This window comes from Elephantulus edwardii, unplaced genomic scaffold, assembly GCF_000299155.1.
Source record: "Elephantulus edwardii isolate Elephantulus edwardi_28Jun2011 unplaced genomic scaffold, EleEdw1.0 scaffold00014, whole genome shotgun sequence".
In the NCBI taxonomy this organism is placed as follows: domain Eukaryota; kingdom Metazoa; phylum Chordata; class Mammalia; order Macroscelidea; family Macroscelididae; genus Elephantulus; species Elephantulus edwardii.
This window is the reverse complement of record NW_006399764.1, coordinates 17562431-17568628: the sequence shown is the minus strand read 5'-3', so window position 1 is coordinate 17568628 and position 6198 is coordinate 17562431. Positions and strand designations below refer to the sequence as shown.

The following is a 6198-nucleotide window of genomic DNA, read 5'->3' as shown; positions in this document are numbered from 1 at the left end:
TGCTTTTTAAAATTGGACAATGACTAAAGATGATAGAAGAATTGATGCCTTTGAGTTGTGGTGTTGGAGAAGAGTGCTGAATATCTCATGGACTGCCAACTGAACAAACAAGACTATGCTGGAGAAAATGCAACCAGGATTCTCCTTGGAAGCAAAGATGAAGCTTTGTCTTACATACTCTAGTCCTTGAGGTTAGGAAGGATGTCATACTTGCAAAGGTGGAGGGCCAGCAAAAGAGAGGAAGAACCCCAACAGGATGGTGACTGTAGGTATGGGCACAGGTGTATTGAGGATGGTGAGAATGGCAGGATTCTGATCCACTGTCCATAGGATCACTATGAATCATAGTCAACTCAACAGTACATCACAACAACATCATAAATAGTTAACACATTGGCTGGTAACTGAAAGGTTGGAGGTTATGGTTTACCTAGAGGCATCTTGGAGGAAAAGGATGTCAATGTGCTCTGACATACAGGGGTCACTATGCATTGGAACCTGTTTAAGGCAATGAATAACTGATGCAGCTAATTAAGGCTTCTTTTTGCCTTGTCCCCCCAAAAGAAGGAAACAACGCTTTCCTGATTTTCCAATGAGAAAAATTTCTTACAAATGTGAATGAAAAAATCCAGGCCATGACATCAATGATGATTGAAAACTCTGATATGGTCAAAGCCAGATGATGGTAGAAACCAGATGTTTGAGTAGAATTGGCTGGTTCTTTAATGTTTCCTCATTCAGGCTACAGGTTTTCAAGGACGTTAGGTTGAGGATGGCTTACTTCTGTCTTAGGGTTGACATTTTTGAGAGACAATTTTTGATTGATTGTCAGACTTTCATAAAGACTTTTCATTAAAAAACACTGGCTTTCAAATAAAATACAGCTGGGGCCAGCATGGAAATAATAATGCTGTCCATGGCGATATTTTAAAAATTATTATAAAACGTTAAAAGCAGATATTGTCTTAAAGTTGATGTCATTAAAAATTAGAATACATTTCCTTTGATAATTTAAACTTCAACATTTCTGAACATTAAGTGGATAGTTCATTTTAGAATAAAAGCCCAAAGCATTTATAACACTAAAGAAAGGAAAACTTACGTTAACAAATACTTTTTTGACAAAAATAATGGATTCTTGCAAACTCTATATATGGGTCAGGGATTATGGTAACCATATGAGGACAGAGTGGACAAGGACTGCAGCAAACTTGTATTCTCATCTGGTCACTAAATGAGCCCTGGTCAATCAGTGCTACCTCTGGTTGAGAGTTTACCCTGTCACTTCATCCTTAATCTCCTATGAAATGTACAGTGAGAAGCTCTTTTCCTAATTCTTGCTCTGGAATTCTACCAGTGAAGACTGGATACCAGGCAAGCCCATTGCTACAGTCACTGTGTTAATCCCTCTTGTTGAAGGTCTTCCTCTCTTTCAGTGACCCTGCACTTTTCCAAGTATGAAGGCCTTTTCCAGGAGCTGGTCCTTCTTGGACTAATTGTTGTTATGTGTTGTTGAGTCGCCTGTGACTGTACAACAACTCTGAAACCCTCCCTGTCCTGAACCAGACTCACTGATACCTACACACCTATTTCCATTGCCCCAGTTACTGTATCAATCCATCTCATTCGAGGTCTTCCTCTCTTGTGCTGTCCCTCCACCCTTCCTACCATGATGTTCCTCTCCAAGGGCAAGTCCCTCCTAGCCACATGCCCAAAGTATGTGAGATGGAGCTTCAAAATCCGGGGCTCCAAGGAGAAACTAATACACACTTATTTGTTTTCTTGCTGGCCCATGGTATGTTTAATACTCTACTCCAGCACCACAACTCAATGGCATCAATTCTTCTGTCATCCTTAGTTATTGTCCATCTCTCTGATGCATAGCAAGTAATTGCGAAGACTATGGCCTGGATCAGGCACACCTTTGTCTCTAGACTGACATTGTTGCTTCTTAGTATTCTGAAGAGGTCCCTGACAGCAGATTTTCCTAATGCATTTTGTCTTTTGATTTCCTGACTGCTGGTGCCAAGAGTGCTGACTGGAATAAGAATATTGGATGTTGTTGTTGTTGTTTGATGCCGTCGAGTCATAGATGACTCATAGCGACCCTATGAACGAACAGCCTGTGCACTGTTCGTACATAGAGTTTCCGGAGGCAAGCCATTTCAGAAGTGGATGCCGCTCCTGCTTCCAGGGAGTATTGGATAAGATTCCAATTATTAATATTATATATAATAACATACATTATATATAATATTATTAACGTTATATATTCTCACTAATAAGATTCTCTATCATTTGTCACCTCACTGTTAGGTAATGGTGATATGTTTCTACTACTCCTTAAGACTTTTTCCTTTGTACATTATTTTTTTTTTGCTTCCCACACTGACACTTTCAATAGTGCTGCTTTTATCTTCTCCCCACCCCCTCCGAGACTTTTCCTACTCTGAGATAGATAATTTGCCCAAATTCCCATGGGTTTTCACTGAGAGAGTCAGGAAGATTTGGACATTTCCTGGCTAACCTGGATGAATAGCATCCAACACAAGGTGACCTCCCTTGGGATGGTGATTGGAGAGAGAACACAAAATATTTCCTTTGTTCAATCAGTTCTTCTGTCTGCAGTCCTGTGCTTGACGTTGAGCCCAGACTATTGCCCTCTGCTAAACCTCCACTGTGTGGAGAAGCAGTTATTTACAGGGTATTGAAAAATACAAAAGACTTGGGAACTGAAGTCATAGGTTCATGGACGGAAATGTCAACCAAGGATAGTGTAAAATATCTGTAGGGGACAATGGAGGCGTGGCCTCACGATAAGGTGAAGGCTTGCTTTGTGCTGAAGGAGTACAATTGATTGGTCCAGTGATGGACACCTAACCACAGCCAATCCAACTGGATCCTTTTCCAGGATTTTTTTGGAACTGAGATTTCCTGAAGGCAAATGTGTAAGGTATGCAGAACAGGGACTTCTGCTGGCCATCACGCCTCCTATCACACAGAAATACAGCCAACATGAAGAGAGAAATGTGAGAGAACAAACGGAGAAACTGTATTGTAGACATGTTTGGTAGCCTGACTCCAGTTCTTTCCTGACATCCAGCTGTGCTTGGGGCTGCAAAGATGACTGTCCTTTTCCACAGCTCTGTTCATGTTGGGATTTCTACACTCTTCTTCCTCAAATTAGTAATTTATTGTATTTTCAGTACCTTAGTGATACAGTAATACACGTAATTCAGCACCTTAGTAATATAAATATTCTTGGGTGGGTTTGTTCTATAAACTTCTTTCAACCACTGAACTGCAATGCCACTGTCTTCTTAGAAGGATTATTAGTACCACCTGATGAGGGCTCGCAGACATGCAGCAGAGACTTCCCGAGAGAAGACCAGGAGAATTCATGGAAAATGTGGAGGGAGTGGGGGCTGGGAGATAAACAACAGGAAGAGATCTCAGAGTGGAAGATGATTTGAAACGAGACTTCGAAGAGACAATAAACACATTTCACTTATTTTATGATAATATAGGGGCTAACTTCATGGGACTTGTAATCAGAGATCACTCTGGTTTTGGAGTGAGGGCTGAGATTTATTACATCTTTTCCCTAGACCATTATTTCTAGGAATTCACCAATGCTGAAAGAACTTGAATGGATTCTGTGCCAATCCTCTGCACACGTTTTTATTTGGATTTTTTTTTTATTTTAGTATTACAACGGTAACAAACATGGATATTTGCTAGACCCTCCAGAAAACAAGTGTGAGAGGCACGAAAAAGCACTTTCAAGTGATCCCTTATTTAAAACATGGCGGCCTATAATTTTAGAGCAGTAAAACCTCATTATAACATACTTAACATACTTACATTTGACATTTTCAGGCTGTACCGTTCATGTTTTTAAGTCCCAGGGAAAGGCCCATTAAAGCCATGTTACACACATTAATTCACCATCGAGCCATTTATAACACAAACCCCAGTCTTTTGGAAAATGACATTAAAAAGTTTTACCATATATGGGCATTATTTATTGCTCAAGCCCCATTGTCTACTTACTATATTCCCTTTATCAGACCCAAATGCCCACTTTAGAGATTTTCGTTTGGAGCAACAACTGGCTCCTTACATTATCCAATGATGCAGGAAAGTGAAATTACAGCCAGTTCATATCATAGAAACAAAATGTTTCCTGCAATTACTGATAAGGGAGAGTTCATTTTCTCTCTGTCATCCTGAAAAACAACCTCCTAACAACAATTCATGCCTGGTTAAACAGGATTTCCACATCTACTGCTGACATCTTTCCAAATAATGCAGGGTTGTTATTACTGTACAGCCCTGGCAAGGCTCAAAAGCAAGCAGACTTGACGAGGCTGCTCAAAGCAAGGCTTAAGTAGTTGTAATTAATAATAATTACATGCCCACTGCACTCCAGTTTTATCATATTATCCGTCAACGCAAATAAAAAAAAACCCACACACAACATGCTTGCAACAGGATTAGTACATTCATAAAGCCACTGTGTATATGTCATCTCTCTAAAGTTGAAAATATTTGTCGTGGTTTCAGCTTTATTGATTTTCATTATTGTATGTCTGGCCACAAAATGTTGATTGAATGCTTTACAGCTTGAGACCAGAATTGTTCTCTGACAAAAGCCTTCTCGCCTCCTGCCGTGACTCGGATTCGAACCGAGGTTGCTGCGGCCACAACGCAGAGTACTAACCACTATACGATCACGGCAAGCTATAGGAGAGCTGAGCACTCAGCTTCCTTTAAGAACCATTGGAATATTAAAATTTGTGGAAACACTGCCATCTATTGTTTAAATATATATACATTCTTTTAATATCAAAGAAGAGTAGTGTCTCAGCAATCTCTAATGGTTTAGAATTTTTTTTTAAAGTGTCTGGACATGAAATCAATATTGTCTTCTTGATTGATTAGGAAAATTAGGTTTCACTAGGTTCATGGTCCAGGAAATGCAAATCAACGTTACACGCCCAAGTGAAACCAGGCTATCGACATAGGCCACACTTAACCAATAGGGTAGACTTCCGGCCCTTAACTATTATTACCAGTTAGGTTTCATTGGCCTACACAGGGAAGCTGAGACTTTCTGGTGCTTTGATTTCTGAATGTATAGAGTACAACTATAATATATATGGCAAGAACAAGAGGGCCTTAGGACACATCACAAAGCCTTGTTTCTCCTCTTAGAAAAAATCAGAGTGAGTATACAGTGTCTGAGGAAAGGGTCCTCACTTTCAAACCCATTTATCCCCTCCCCAAGTTATTTTTTCCCCTCAGATATACTTGGGTTTTGTATCCATGAAAAGAGTCCCAATCACATCAGCAATCCATCACAAAAAGAAATTAATTCCAAGGAGGAAAATGTATTCTAAATTTGAACAATCAATTTGCATTCTATTTTTAAAATGGAAAACCTTAACAGAAAATGCAGAAGAATCAATAGCTAATCACTGAGTAGAGATCAGGATGTCTACTTCAAGTATTCTAAAAAGAGAGAACCTGTGGAGAGGGGACACTCTAAAGAGACAGAGGATGGGGTGTCAGGAACCCAATTCATTTGTGAAGTGGGTGTCAGTACTTCCAGTGTGGAGGACCTTTCCAAAGAAAAAGGCAAACCCGTTTTATCTTTATCAGGTGTCTTCTTCTTACTCTTGCTTCAAACTCTTTCCAATCCTGTGTTGCTTAGGTAAGTATGGCCCTGGCTACCTAAACATACTCCATGCTGGAACGCAGGCAAAATGCAAGCCCAAATAGGAAGCCAAGTGGTAAGAGGTTACTCTCTGAAAGGAGAACAAACTCTTGACTCAGCAAAGGCAGCTTCCCGAGGTTCAGTCACATGTAACCTACATTCACCACTTTTTTCCATAAAGGACATACAGCAACTCACAAAACACAGATATGGAGCCAGAATGTCTGGATTTGAAGTCTGATTGTCACTGACCAGCTGGGGGACCCCAGATTACTTTTTTAAACCTCCATGCCTCAGTTTCCTCATCTGTAAAATGGGGATAATAAGGGTAGCTACCTCATAAAGGGAGCTCTGGTGGCCTAGTGCCAAGAAGCTGCGCTGCAATCTGAAGCATGCGGTTTGAGGGCCCCGGCTGCCCCACGGGAAAAGGATGGGCAATCTCCTTCCTCCTGTGTGATTAACTGCCTCTGAAAACCGGC

At 40.5% G+C, this 6198-nt stretch overlaps 1 non-coding gene across 1 annotated transcript; it reads right to left on the bottom strand.

The window, feature by feature from the left end:
- Nucleotides 1-4668: 4668 nt before the first annotated feature.
- Nucleotides 4669-4740, bottom strand: TRNAH-GUG. Its single transcript has one exon. It is a non-coding gene; the product is annotated as a tRNA-His (tRNA).
- Between the last annotated feature and the right edge of the window lie 1458 nt (nt 4741-6198).